The 13,821-nt window shown below is 46.1% G+C and overlaps 1 long non-coding RNA gene across 1 annotated transcript in view; it reads right to left on the reverse strand.

The window, feature by feature from the left end:
* Positions 1-13,821, reverse strand: part of LOC134612681 (uncharacterized) — a 645,290-nt gene that overhangs the window by 175,807 nt on the left and 455,662 nt on the right. The gene's annotated exons all lie outside the window — the stretch shown is intronic.

Here is a 13,821-nt window from a genome sequence, read left to right on the forward strand (position 1 = left end):
TTGCCGGTACTGCAATACGAGCACGGCCCGGCAGCCTCAAATACAGGCTGTGCCCTAAAATACCAGTCAGGAGGAAAACCTAAGAGTAGTGTGTAAAATAAATAAATAAATAAATAAAAAGGTAAAAAAATTTTTTTTTTTTTTTTTTTTTAAATGGGCCTATTCCATGGGCCTGGGCCTGCGCCTTGGCCTGGAGCTGCAGCTCCATCAGCGCCTATGTTAATCCGGCCCTGATTTCAGGCGTTCCTACACGGCCATGGCGCACTTTGCAGATATCCAGCGGCGAAACAACATGCCAGTGAGGCGCTTAATTTGCGACAGCCCGACACGTTGGAATTCAACACTCCTAATGTTCGACCGCCTGCTCCAACAAGAAAAAGCCGTTAATGAATATTTGTATGACCGGGGTGCTAGGACAGCCTCTGGGGAGCTGGGAATTTTTTTGCCACGTTACTGGACGCTCATGCGCAATACCTGTAGGCGTCCTTTTGAGGAGGTGACAAACATAGTCAGTCGCACCGAAGGCACCATCAGCGACATCATACCATTTGTTTTCTTCCTGGAGCGTGCCCTGGAAGAGTGCTGGATCAGGCCATAGATGAGCGTGAAGAGGAAGAGGAAGAGTTGTGGTCACCATCACCACCAGAAACAGCCTTATCAGCATCGCTTGCTGGACCTGCGGCAACGCTGGGAGAGGATTGTGAGGAAGAGGAGTCAGAGGAGGAATGTGGCTGTCTTCCCGTTCCTCCTCCTCAGTGATCTCTGATTCTTACATACCTTCATTGAGATCACTGAGGAGGAGGAACGGGAAATGAGTAGCTCGGCATCCAACCTTGTGCAAATGGGGTCTTTCATGCTGTCGTGCCTGTTGAGGGACCCTCGTATAAAAAGGCTGAAGGAGAACGACCTGTACTGGGTGTCCAAGCTACTAAACCCCCGGGATAAGCAGAAAGTGGCGGAAATGTTACCGAATTACAACAAGTCAGAAAGGATGCAGCATTTGCTAAATAAATTAAAAAATATGCTTTACACAGCATATAAGGGTGATGTCACAGCACAACAGGAATCTAACAGGGGAAGAGGTGAAAGTCATCCTCCTCCTCCCACGACCACGCCGGCAAGGACAGGACGCTTTAAAGACGTGTTGTTGATGGAGGACATGCAGAGCTTTTTAAGTCCTAGGCATCGCCACAGCCCTTCGAGATCCGCCCTCAGAGAGCGACTCGACCGACAGGTAGCAGACTACCTCGCCTTAACTGCAGATATCGACACTCTGAGGAGCGATGAACCCCTTGACTACTGGGTATGCAGGCTTGACCTGTGGCCTGAGCTATCCCAATTTGCGATAGAACTTCTGGCCTGCCCCGCTTCAAGTGTCCTGTCAGAAAGGACCTTCAGTGCAGCAGGAGGTATTGTCACTGAGAAGAGAAGTCACCTAGGTCAAAAAAGTCTAGATTACCTCACCTTTATTAAGATGAATGAGGGATGGATACCGAAGGTACTGACAGTGGGCGATACATTCGACTAAAAAAGGCCTGATGAGACTTATCCGCCACAAACTAGGGTTCAAGCCGCAATGTTTTTGGGCACTTTCTGCCTGGGAAACAAACATCAATTTTTATGGCCGCTGCTACAGCAGCGGCTGCAACAATACCTAATTTTTCGGCCCTCTGGTGCTGCACTGTGGCTTCAAAAACCAAACCCAAAAAAAGGCACATAATAGGGATTAAACTGATAGGAATAGTACTACTTAACACACCACTCCTATCTGGTGGCACATTAGATTGCACGCGCAGTGCCCCAAATTTGAAGTAGGAGGACCGACCAAGCATCTTTTTCCATCTCCCGGTTCCTAAAATCGATGCCATATACACGTCCCCTGATAGGGCGCCAGCTCGTTATTCTCTTTTTCACTTCACTAGGGACACTTTACTGCACTATGGGCACTTAGACCTTTGTCTTGCACACTGTTATTCCAAGCCAGCATCTGTGATGGGAAATCAGGCAGTCATCTAAACGTTTAGATTGAGCTTTAGCTTAGAACACCCTTGAAGGTGTTTAAGGAGATTAGGGCTAGTTTAGAGGATTCTTATTAGACCTCTCTGAGTATTTATAGCCCTTCTACCTATCCAGCATTGCTGGAAACTAGCATTTCTGGAAAGAGAAAGGGTGGCTGTGTGTCTGTGATACATTTAACTTTATTTTACCTTATTGACACTTTATCACTCCGGTCTCCATACTCTCTGCCTATACCCATCTATTTAGAGGGAATGTCCTTGCCCCTGCCAATATTATATAATAGGCAATAGTATTACCATTATTACACAATTAGGTCTCTAAGGACAGGTGTCAATCCATATCTGCCAAGTGACCCTATGTAGGGGGAACAGTCTCTATTCTGCTCTGTGTCAGTGTGTATCATGGTCTCTGAGGACAGGTGTCAATCAATATCTGCCAAGTGACCCTATGTAGGGGGAACAGTCTCTATTCTGCTCTGTGTCAGTGTGTATCATGGTCTCTGAGGACAGGTGTCAATCCATATCTGCCAAGTGACCCTATGTAGGGGGAACAGTCTTTATTCTGCTCTGTGTCAGTGTGTATCATAGTCTCTGAGGACAGGTGTCAATTCATATCTGCCAAGTGACCCTATGTAGGGGGGACAGTCTCTATTCTGCTCTATGTCAGTGTGTATCAGGGGCTCTGAGGACAGGTGTCAATCAATATCTGCCAAGTGACCCTATGTAGGGGGAACAGTCTCTATTCTGCTCTGTGTCAGTGTGTATCATGGTCTCTGAGGACAGATCCACATCTGTCAAGTGACCCTATGTAGGGGGAACAGTCTCTATTCTGCTCTGTGTCAGTGTGTATCAGGGGCTCTGAGGACAGGTGTCAATCAATATCTGCCAAGTGACCCTATGTAGAGGGAACAGTCTCTATTTTGCTCTGTGTCAGTGTGTATCATGGTCTCTGAGGACAGGTGTCAATCCATATCTGTCAAGTGACCCTATGTAGGGGGAACAGTCTCTATTCTGCTCTGTGTCAGTGTGTATCAGGGATCATTAGGATAGGTGTCAATCCATATCTGTCAAGTGACCCTATGTAGAGGGAACAGTCTCTATTCTGCTCTGTGTCAGTGTGTATCAGGGTCTCTGAGGACAGGTGTCAATCCATATGTCAAGGTGTCAATATGTCATATGTCAGGTGTCAATCCATATCCATTGTGATTTAGGAATGTTAGGTGATTTATGCCCTTTATGGATTAAAACCAGACTCTGCATCAACTTTGTAATTTTCCATGGGAGTTTTGCCATGGATCCCCCTCCGGCATGCCACAGTCCAGGTGTTAGTCCCCTTGAAACAACTTTTCCATCACTTTTGTGGCCAGAAAGAGTCCCTGTGGGTTTTAAAATTCGCCTGTCCATTGAAGTCAATGGCGGTTCGCCCGGTTCGCTGGTTCGCGAACGTTTGCGGAAGTTCCCGTTCACCGTTCGCGAACCGAAAATTTCGTGTTCGCGACATCACTGACACATGCCAGTTTAGCATGACCGTTTATTACTAACTATACTTACTCACCTTCTGACATGAATAGCACCATCCTGTTTAAAACATTATGCAGTTTAATCCTATGTTATGATACTATTTGCATTGATATGCATGTTATGGCTATCATGGCACTACAGGCTTGTTTGTAATCCCTTTTGCACATAAAAAAAAAAAAGAATTAAAAAAAAAAAAGGCTGTCATGTCTAGGAGTTAACTACACTGTGTTTGATTTGTGGGAACTAGTATCACTCTATTTCTTCTTTCTGTAATACCGGATTCAACTACCTCAATAAAGAAAGGTTAAAGAAGTACTGCCATTTTTTCAAGAAGCTTATTAGATGTTACAGAAGGCTACTGCTTCAAGCATCATCAGGTTCTTCAAAGTTAGTGGGGCTTCATAGTTAACATGCTATAGCTGAATCTCCACTTGTTTGCCAACGGTTATCAACAATATCAAAATAGAGTATAAACATATTTTCATGTATTTTGCAGTATAAAATCTAGTCCTTGGGGGGCGGGGCCTGAGCTTTATGGCGGCAGGACGCATCTTGCTGGAGCTCAAAGTCCTGAACGGCAAAATAACAAATTATCCAACTCCTGGCACTCTCAGCTGGCATTAAAGCAACTATATCTGTCCTCTATTCAGCATGAGGTGCTCTGGATCGGTATTAACCGGAATCTACCGCTAGATTTCTCTGTGGTGACTGTGCAGCCTGGTGGATCGCTGGGCGGGAGAGGCAGCTGCTCTTCTTAGTCTGTGAGGCATTGACACCGCCGAGGTTCATCTACAGTCCTGTCCTCCCCCTCCCAGGGATAAGCGCACTTCCAAAGATGGCGGACGCCATAGGTCTGACATGGGTGGGCCCGACGCTAAGGCATGCACCTCCACCCAGCACACTAGAACAAGCCCTCATAAAGCTGGAGGACATTTTCATGCAACACTAGAGACATGTTCAGCAGCACAATCACAATTACCTCTGGCAGGTGATCAGAGGAACGAGAAGCAGGGAGTGAGAAGGCTCCCACTGGGCATAACACCTGTGACATCTACCATATTTCTTGCTAGCCTGCCCGGGCAGAAGGCCTATAGGGGTGTGGCTCCGACGCATCATCCACACCAGCGGAGGAACGACCTCCGGCTCTCCTTTGCACAGGAGGGACTTGGAGAATCACAGAGTTTGTGGCCTAGAGGTGCCAGCCTATGAACCAGCTTGGGGTAGAAGGGACACCCTACCTCACACCTGTTCAGCATCTGCCGTACGTTACCCTCCTGATGGTCCCTGTAGCTTCCCATTATCAGGAATTGGATCAAAGTGGACTCTCAGTATATTAAAGCCTGCTGCTCAAAATCTAATCTCTCATGCTCTTACTGTCCACCATCTTGCTCTCATGTTTTTATTTACTTTAAGAGGACTTTAAGTCCTTTAATTTTCTTTCACTTTAATTATGATTGGGGCGCTTTCTTGATGGTCTGCTCAGTCTCAGTGGTATATTTTACTTATTCATATTAGTCTCCTGTGTTTTAGGTGTGTATTATCATAATCCACATGTCTGGCTTGCCCTGACAAGTTTAACATCTGATTTTAATGTGGACATGTCAGACTAGCCTGTTAGAAAACCTGCCATTAATATACAAAAAATAAGGCATTGCCAATCGTTTTTGAACTACTGTATACTGCCAGTATATTACATCTTGAATCCTTCATTGCTTGTCATGTTACTCGACTTACCTCAGTAAAACAAAATGACAAAAAAACCTAGTCCTTAAAGCCTCACTCACCCTCATTTATATTCTAGTTATGAATACCCGCCTGCAGAGGCTAACATAGTGCACATTAGACATGTGCAATTCGTTTCGGGCCGAATATGAATTTTTGACGAATTTCGGGCAATTCAGACATTCGGGTACTTCCGAATGTCCGAATAGCTGAAGTGCCGAATTACCAAGGTCCCAAAGTTCCGAAATTACCAAATCTCCGAAGTGCCGAAGTACAGTATTGCCTAAGTACTAATATACTTACCAAGTGGAAGAAGATGAATAAGTAGATAACTCCCTAATTCCCACGGTATTAGGGAATTATCTACTAAAAGGCTGAAAGACCTAAATTGGTCTTTCAGACAAATTTACTAATACTAAGTAAAGATTACTTAGTATTAGTAAATGATGCCCCTAGTCGCTATACCGCGAGTAGGGGCATGTCTATTAAACAACCTGTGGCTGCTCACTGTAAAAAATATATATATATCCACCCTCCCCCTCCAAACCTAAAGGGGGGACCTATTGCCCCCCCCTGAACAGCGGGAGGGGGCCCTAAAGTAAAATAGGGGGGGGACCTATTGTCCTCCCCACGGCCCCCACCCATGAGTGGTGGGTGGGGGCCCTAAATACTAATGGGGGGACCTAATGTACTCCCCCCTGATTAGTATTTAGGGCCCCCACCCATTGCTCGGGGGTGGGGGACAGGGGGGAGGACATTAGGTCCAGTCCCCCCAATTAGTATTTAGGGCCCCCACCCACCACTCAGGGGTGGGGGCCAGGGAGGAGGACATTAGGTCCTTCCCACCTCATTCTAATTTAGGGCCCCCACCCACCGCTCAGGGGTGGGGGCCATGGGGGAGGACATTAGGTCCCCCCCTAATTAGTATTTAGGGCTCCCACCCACCGATCAGGGGTGGGGGCCAGGGGGGAGGACATTAGGTCCCCCCCTAATTAGTATTTAGGGCCCCCACCATTTTACTTTAGGGCCCCCACCCGCCGCTCAGGGGTGGGGGCCAGGCAATAGGGCCCCCATCCGCCGCTCAGGTGTGGGGGCTCGGGAGGGGGTACCCTTTTTTTTTTTAAACAGCGGCCCCCACCCCTGGTCTCCCCCCTAATTAGTATTTAGGGCCCCCACACATTGCTCAGGGGTGGGGGACAGGGGGGAAGACATTAGGTCCAGTCCCCCAATTAGTATTTAGGGCCCCCACCCACCGCTCAGGGGTGGGGGCCAGGGAGGAGGACATTAGGTCCTTCCCACCTCATTCTAATTTAGGGCCCCCACCCACCGCTCAGGGGTGGGGGCCATGGGGGAGGACATTAGGGTCCCCCCCCTAATTAGTATTTAGGGCTCCCACCCACCGATCAGGGGTGGGGGCCAGGGGGGAGGACATTAGGTCCCCCCTAATTAGTATTTAGGGCCCCCACCATTTTACTTTAGGGCCCCCACCCGCCACTCAGGGGTGGGGGCTCGGGAGGGGGTACCTTTTTTTTTTTTTTAAATAGTGAGCAGCCATAGGCTGCTCACTGTTTACTAGAGATGCCCCTACTCGCTATACCGCGGTATAGCGAGTAAGGGCATAATTTACTAATACTAAGTAATCTAATTACTTAGTATTAGTAAATTGCGAGTAGGGGCATGCCTGTGGCTGCTCACTGTGGAAAAAAAAGAAAGAAAAAAAAGAAAGAAAAAAAAAACACTTTTTCTTTAACAGCGAGCAGCCACAGGCTATACCGCGAGTAGGGGCATAATTTACTAATACTAAGTAATCTTTACTTAGTATTAGTAAATTTGGTAGATAACTCTCTAATTAGTTAGTATTAGTAAATTGGGAGTAGGGGCATGCCTGTGGCTGCTCACTGTGAAAAAAATATATATATTTTTCTTTAACAGCGAGCAGCCACAGGCTATACCGCGAGTAGGGGCATAATTTACTAATACTAAGTAATCTTTACTTAGTATTAGTAAATTTGGCTGAAAGACCAATTTAGGTCTTTCAGCCTTTTGGTAGATAACTCTCTAATACCGTGGGAATTAAGGAGTTATCTACCAAGCGACTGTAAGAGAAGTTCCGAAATTCCGAAGTGTCGACGTGCCGAAGGTGCCGAATTTCGGAATGCCGAACCGAAAATTTTTCCCATGCACATATAACCTTGGTTTTAGTAATGACAGGAGGCAAATATTTTGCTTAAAGGGACACTATAGTCACCTGAACAACTTTAGCTTAATGAAGCAGTTTTGGTGTATAGAACATGCCCCTGCAGCCTCACTGCTCAATCCTCTGCCATTTAGGAGTTAAATCCCTTTGTTTATGAACCCTAGTCACACCTCCCTGCATGTGACTTGCACAGCCTTCCATAAACACTTCCTGTAAAGAGAGCCCTATTTAGGCTTTCTTTATTGCAAGTTCTGTTTAATTAAGATTTTCTTATCCCCTGCTATGTTAATAGCTTGCTAGACCCTGCAAGAGCCTCCTGTATGTGATTAAAGTTCAATTTAGAGATTGAGATACAATTATTAAAGGTAAATTACATCTGTTTGAAAGTGAAACCAGTTTTTTTTTTCATGCAGGCTCTGTCAATCATAGCCAGGGGAGGTGTGGCTAGGGCTGCATAAACAGAAACAAAGTTATTTAACTCCTAAATGACAGTGAATTGAGCAGTGAAATTGCAGGGGAATGATCTATACACTAAAACTGCTTTATTTAGCTAAAGTAATTTAGGTGACTATAGTGTTCCTTTAACTCTCTTTACGAAAAACTCCAGCAGCACAGAACATAAACATAACAACCAATCAAAAAACAGCTAGACATTCCATAAATGGCCCTGCCAGTCTAAGATAGCAATAAAGTAAGAAATAGTAAAACAAGTCATAAGGAACCATGAAAAAGAACGTGTTCCCATTATTTGGAAGTTTGGTGTTGATTCCCCGTAACTGCCTTGGATTGTTCAGCACACAGTGCATCGTTAGTATTGTCCAACACACAAATCGGTATTGGGCCCATTCATGACTGGCACTCAGATCCAGGTGCCTGCCTCAGGAAAGTGCCAGTGTAGAAAAGTATAGTATTTCAGCTAGCTAACTGAGTAGAGCCAGCAGTGTATCCTATGTAGCCGTAAGTCCCCCACTCAATTTCTATACTGTATCAAGGCCCGATCTGGACATGTAGACCACTACTGTGTGTGTCTACGGTGTCAAATTCAGGGGGCGTTGTCGATTTCATCAGGCAGGAGAGGTCTAGCTCGGCCCTGAGCTGCGTATGAACCTCTTTCACCAAAGGCATGCAGAACTAATAGTGGACAAACTGAGCAAGCTAGTATGTAGGTTCCACACCGATGATCATGGGTGTCAGATAGTCCAGTATTTAAATAAAGGGACTCCTTGAGCATCCAAAAACACCTCATTCTCAGTCACTGAGGTCTGTAGGGTATTGGCATATTTCCGGTGGTGGTCATTAACCAACACAGATATCTTGACATACTGTGAAGTCGGGGGTAGAGCCCACCGCCTGCCACTCATCGACAACGGTTAAGTTGTAAGGAGGGGAAGAGTCATCCTCATTCAAGGAAAGAGGTGGTGGGGGATAAATCCAATCATTTGGCTCTCTTCACTGGGGGCTTTGCCTTTGAACTTTGTAGCAGATGGATCTGCCCCACTCCAGTGCCATTGTGATACAGTTTATTCCAAAGAGACCACTGAGCCTGAGGTAACATCCAAACCTAGTTTGCGTTTCTTCCTGCGGTTGAGGTAGCACACATAATAGAGCTTTCCCATTGAGGCCGCAATGGCGGCATTTATCACCCCGTTTGGAAATTCTGATTAGATGGGTGTGTCATTCATGTTAAGTCTCGTCCTGCAGGAGACTGTCAGTGTAAGTAGGGCAGTTGGCAAAGCACACAAGGTGCCAGACTCCCGTTACAACTGGAGCTCACCCAGAACATTATTATGCCTCTTGCTTAGTGTAATAAGTGCCAATGCTACTCTTGTGGAAAGAGTAATAAGGTACCATAACTTTGACTCACCCCTGAAAATCTGCCTCAACAGAACATAAGTATGATAAACTGGGGGTTCATCCCAAGTGGTGTGCCTTGTGTAACCGTACACTAACTATGGTAACATCAACATCTGGAACAATATGTCTGTATCTAATAAGCACTATCTTCTCCAGGCCTAAGCTCATACATTATAAATCCATTAACTTATCCATTTGTAATATTCCCCTTTGTAGCTAAAAATAGCACGTGAAATACTGAGCCTAAGGTACCTGTACTAATGTAGAAGCTGGAATGAGCGCAAAAAAAACAACAAAACTATTCCAGTAGCTAAGATAAGCCTAGAGGGGATTGGAACTGATAACAGACGGTGGAAAGCATTAAGTCATTGGACGTCACACGTGAGGACGTCACCGCACCTTGAAGACAAAGAAACGAGCAGCTAGAACAAGGACTTTAATGGACAAACCAGTTTTCCTGGCACTGCATGAACCTGTAGTGCTGCGCCCCCCCCCCCCCCCATATGTCACTGAAGGGGTTAAAATGGCCACACACGCATTAGATCTCCCCATAGAATAATGTTTTCCTAAGGGAAAAATCTGAGTCTGGAAGTCCGTGGCAACGGCCGAAAAGTGGCATTGTTTACCTTGACGACATCTTGATATTCGACGTGGATGCAAGGACCCTAAAGAGGCATACAGATTACGCTGTACACCTACTCGAATCACTGGGCTTCGTTATCAACCGCCCCAAGTCCTCACTGATTCCCGCTCAGTCGATCGAATTCCTTGGATTCGAGATAGACTCAACATTGTGCACTCTACGCCTTCCGGCCGCAAAGATTGCCGCCATCTGCAGAGAAATTCGGAAAGTCCTTTGACTGACATCCATACCTTTACAACTGCTGGCACGGATCGTGGGCCTTCTCTCGTCATCCATCCAAGCCATCTTCCCCGGATCCCTACATTACAGAGCCATGCAACGCCTCAAGGCCAAATTCCTTCGCAAAAACCCAACATACGACCAACCGGTCCCTATGTCGGACAAGGTTCGGGAGGAATTGCACTGGTGGCTGAACTGCATGCAGGCCTGGAACGGCCGGGCCATATTCGGAAACCAGCCAGACTTCGTGCTGGAGTCAGACGCCAGTCGCTCAGGCTGGGGAGCAACAGACGGAACCTCCTCCACGGGAGGAGTATGGACCCCCCAAGAACTTTCTATGCACATCAACTGTCTGGAGCTCCTGGCAGGATCGCTCGCCATATGCAGCCTGGCAAAGGAACGATCCAACTGCTGCATCTTGCTCCGGATGGACAATATCTCGGCAGTAAGATACATTAACTGCCTTGGAGGCACACGTTCCCAAGCACTAGTAGAACTCACGAAGGAAATCTTCGATTATTGCCTACATCGCAACATCACGCTGTTAGCGGAACACCTACCGGGGGAATCCAACATGACAGCAGATTGGTACTCACGCCACTGGCGGGACACCAGTGACTGGCAACTAGACCCTCATATTTTCACGATACTGGATGCACAAAGGTGTCCCTTCACGCTGGATTTATTCGCCTCCCGCAACAACCGTCAAAGGACTTCTTCAGCTGACTCCCAGACCCGGAGAGTCTAGCAACGGACGCTTTTCTGCAACAATGGCCACAATACGAAGCTTATGCATTCCCGCCATTCTCAATGATTACGAGGGTTCTTCATCGGATCTGCATACAGAGGGTGATGCTGACCCTCATCACGCCTCTATGGCAAAGCCAACCATGGTTCCCGGATCTTCTGGAACTGTCAAACAGGGATCCCTCCCTTCTACCAGATACTCCGACCATCCTCAGGAACCCGATGGGACTACCCCATCCACTGGTCAGGGAGGAACGGCTTCCTCTGGTGGCCTGGACTCTTTCAGGGGTTCCTGGCAAACCGAGGACTTATCGCAGGAAACTAGGGATCTCCTATGGGATGCATGGGCGACAGGAACAAGGAGGTGCTACTTAGCATGGCACTGCTGGACAACTTGGTCTCTGGGACGGGATCTCAATCCCTTTATTCCCTCCATCATGAATTTCCTCACCTCTCTATTCACAGCCGGGAAATCATACCGGTCTATCAACGTGATACTTTCAGCCATCTCAGCGGCTCATACGCCGACTCAAGGGACACCGGTGGGCCAGAACCCACTCATCTGTAGACTCCTCAGTGGCATGGCCCCCTGGAACCCAAATACTCGAGACTTTGGCATTGTCTTACAGTTTTGACGGGACTGGCCTCCTAACGAGAATTTATCACACCGCCAGCTTACGGCGAAATTCACCTTCCTGCTCTCCCTAGTCTCCTTTCGTCGGGTGTCCGATGTACGCGCTTTTGACACCGACGCATCTACCTTTCGTCCAGCGGGAGTAACCTTCCAGGTCTCTAGACGCACTAAGCATGACTCTTCCTCTGTCTTTTACCCCTTTTTCCCCTCAGCTCTGTGTGGTCTCTACTCTCCGTCAATACATGGAAACTACCGCGACGTTGCGGCTTACTTCCAATCGTCAACTTCTCATCGCTTACGTCCGCCCCTACGGTCCAGTTACGACCACTACGTTGGCCAGATAGATTAGATGGCGCTTAGCCCTTGCCGGGATTGACCAGGCTTTTGGAGCACACTCAGTTCGAGGGGCCTCCCTTCCAGATTTCTTGAGAGCGGTGGACTGGACTAGAGAATCCACCTTTAGGACGTTCTACTTCCGTCCTAATCCAGCTTTTGCTCTACTTTCGCAGCGTTGAAATTGCAAAATACGAAGTCTCCTGTCATGTGATAAAATGGATTATGCTAGCTTTAGTGTACCGATAATCTTAATTTTAATAATGACAGGAGGCAAGTATTTTCCCTCCCTGTTCTATTTCACTCTTCCCTCCCTCTGTTTTCATGCATATTTATAACTTTGTTTCTGCTATTATTGTACTAATGCCTAATTTGGGTCGCTCATACACTTAATGCAGATATGCCATGTGGATGGGATGTTTTAATTAGCACCGATAGACAGGAGGAATGTATTCGTTCTATTTTAATATTGATGGTTTTAATCATAAGGGATAGACCGTTCATTGTTTTACACAACCATTTTTGCAATCTAATACCCTTTCTACTCTCGTTTCAGTTTAACCAGATACATCAAGGCACTAAAGACTCCATTCAAGATGTCATCATCTTGTCATGGAAGATCGTCACTTGACATCAAGACGTCTTCGCTTGGAGTCTGTTTTGTGTTCAGTTTTACATGTTTTTCTACCATTATCTTACCATAGACCTTTACGAGTTCTCTATTGTTATTCTGCATTGTGATTATTATTATTATTGCCATTTATATAGTGATCTTGTGATGTTGCATGCTTTAGAGGAAATGTCACGTTACCTCTTATACTCTATACTGCATTGTGATTGGTTCTCAGTTATGTCACTTTTCTTTGCTGCTAGGGAGTTAGTAAAGAAAGATTATGCAAAATACTCGCCTCCTGTCATTAAAATTAAGATTATCGGTACACTAAAGAGAGCATAATCTTCAATCTTATTTCTATTTTGATTATATGATCTCCAATTTACCCATGATCTGAAAACATCTAGAAGACAAAACCCTTTGAGGGGGAATTTCATACAAGGCATTTTCCCTTTGTTTAAATTGCGAGTGACCTATATTTTGCTTTGTTGGTTTAGCAGATATCCTCTATTCTTGTATACTTCTACAGAGCAGTGATGTTATCAAAGGGACATTATTGTCACCAGAACTACAGCTTAGTGTAGTATGCCCATGCAGGCCTTTTAATGTAAACACTGCCTTTTCCGATAAACAGCAGTGTTTACATTACTGCCTAGTTGCACCTCTGGTAGTCAGCCAACCACTAGAAGAGTGTCTTGCGTCAGAGCTGCACGTTCAGCATCTCCACACTTAGTATGGAGATGCTGATTGCTCCCCATATTGATACATGGACTCAATGCATCTATGAGATGCCGATTGGCACAGTGATGCATTTTGGTGCGCATGTGCAAAAGCTTCCCAATGGAAAAAGCATTGGATTGGCTGAGATCGGGTTTGATGATTTCAATCAAGAAAATGAAGCGTGTGGAGCCAGACATGCACAGTGCTGGAAGGCAAGTTTATTAGCTTTTATTTATTTTGTGAGTGCCAAGGGCCTTAACTGTGGTAACTCTATAGTGACAAAAATACATGTTTGTGTTCCTGTCACTAAGTGACCTTTAAAAAGGTACAGCACTACAGTCACCAACCTGCCAGACTGTGTGCAGGTGTTACATTTTTGTATACCTGGCAAAACTATTGCATTGTGGCTGTGAATCCTGTATTTGCAGTGCGTGGGCTGCAGATTAGCATTTCTCAGAGCAGCCCAAATTAAATCTCTTCGTAACAAATGGATTATGCAGTTTACACTGTATACTGTTTCCCTCTCACATACACAGGGGTACAGTGTCCATTTTATCGGACAATGACAAGAGTGGGACATTGTACAGTGGCAGGAAGACT

This window comes from Pelobates fuscus, chromosome 5 (assembly GCF_036172605.1).
Source record: "Pelobates fuscus isolate aPelFus1 chromosome 5, aPelFus1.pri, whole genome shotgun sequence".
NCBI classification, from domain to species: domain Eukaryota; kingdom Metazoa; phylum Chordata; class Amphibia; order Anura; family Pelobatidae; genus Pelobates; species Pelobates fuscus.